This window comes from Cherax quadricarinatus, chromosome 42 (genome assembly GCF_038502225.1).
Source record: "Cherax quadricarinatus isolate ZL_2023a chromosome 42, ASM3850222v1, whole genome shotgun sequence".
Lineage (NCBI taxonomy): Eukaryota > Metazoa > Arthropoda > Malacostraca > Decapoda > Parastacidae > Cherax > Cherax quadricarinatus.
Genome location: NC_091333.1, coordinates 9,913,814 through 9,915,494, shown reverse-complemented (window position 1 = coordinate 9,915,494; position 1,681 = coordinate 9,913,814).

The following is a 1,681-nucleotide window of genomic DNA, read 5'->3' as shown; positions in this document are numbered from 1 at the left end:
ATGTTGCCACTTGCAGGGTGGCAACATTCTGCCAGTGTATCTAAGGTTGTTAAATTAAAAAGAATCAGTAATTCCTTTGACTAGTATACAGGATAGAGCACTGTATAACATAAAGCAACAAACCCGTCTGGGTTATTCAACACAAAGAGTGGTAGGTCAATTGTTTTGACTGCCTCACACTCACCATACACTAGTTGCCAAACTATATACAAATCAGTACAGACATGTTTGAAATGTCTTTGCTCCAACTACGCTTATATTTTTTTTAATTTTGTGACTATCCTGACAAAATACGCCTGCTGCTGGGTAGGAAATATTCACTGTTGCAGTAGCCATTAAGTGAACAGGTTTTTTCAACCAAGGCGAACGAGTTGAACAAGTTTTCATAATATGGCTGATACTGATCTGTTCCAGCTAGATTACAAAAAGAAAAAATAAACAATAACAATACCGGTGGTTAGATATGGACTTGAATATATATATTCATATATATATATATATATATATATATATATATATATATATATATATATATATATATATATATATATATGCAATAATCGCGAGCGAGCGATGCAAGATGCAAAACAACCATGAATTGATAATAGCTTCTGCCCATCGAACCTCTTCTTAAAGCTATGTATAGATCCTACCTCCATTACATCACTCTCCAGATTGTTCCACTTCCTGACAACTCTCTGACTGAAGAAATGCTTCCTAACATCCCTATGACTCATCAAGGGTTTCAACTTCCAGTTGTAATTCCTTGTTGCTGTGTCCCATCTCTGAAACATTCTGTCCCTATCCAACTTGTCAATTCCTCTCAGTATTTTAAATGTCGTAATCATGTCTCCTCTATCCCTCCTGTGCTCCAGTGTCGTCAGGTCGATTTCCCTTAACCTCTCTTCGTAGGGCATACCCCTTAGTTCCATGACTAGTCTGGTTGCAAACCTTTGCACTTTCATTTCTTGACGTGTTTGACCAGGTGTGGGCTCCAAACTGGTGCTGCATATTCCAATATGGGTCTGACGTACACAGTGTACACTGTACAGTATGTCTGTGTGTGTGTGTATGTACATTCACATGCATGCACATACGTTCGTACGCTCACACATGTGTGCGTCTTTGTGAAAGTTTTTCCAGACACGTGAATTTTTTGAATCTCACAAATACAGGAATATTAATATCTAATTATACTAGATAGTGAAGGAACTACACCATGTTGTGGAAGTCTTGCAGAGGATGCTTGTGGCATGACTCCATCAGGCTGACATACTATGACATATGACTTGACATCCATGATATACTGTATAGAAAGACCCGAGTTATGCAGAGTATTTCAGGCAAATTAGGCCAATTTTGTCCCAGGATGCAACCCACACCAGTCGACTAACACCCAGGTACTTACTACTAGGTGAACAGAGACAGCAGGTGTCTTAACGAAAAACACCCAGTGTTTCTACTTGTGCCGGGGATCGAACCACTATGTGCGAGGTGGGCGCGCTACCAACCGAGTTACGGGACACCGAAGATGTCTAACATGTCTTTATTTGCTATGTAGTGATTTTAAGATAATTACAAAGCATGGTCTTTGTCAATTAGTTTAAAATATTAGCGTCATTTTTTTAGATTTATTATTACTGTTGTTGTTGTTGTTGTTGTTGTTGTTGTTGTTGTTGTT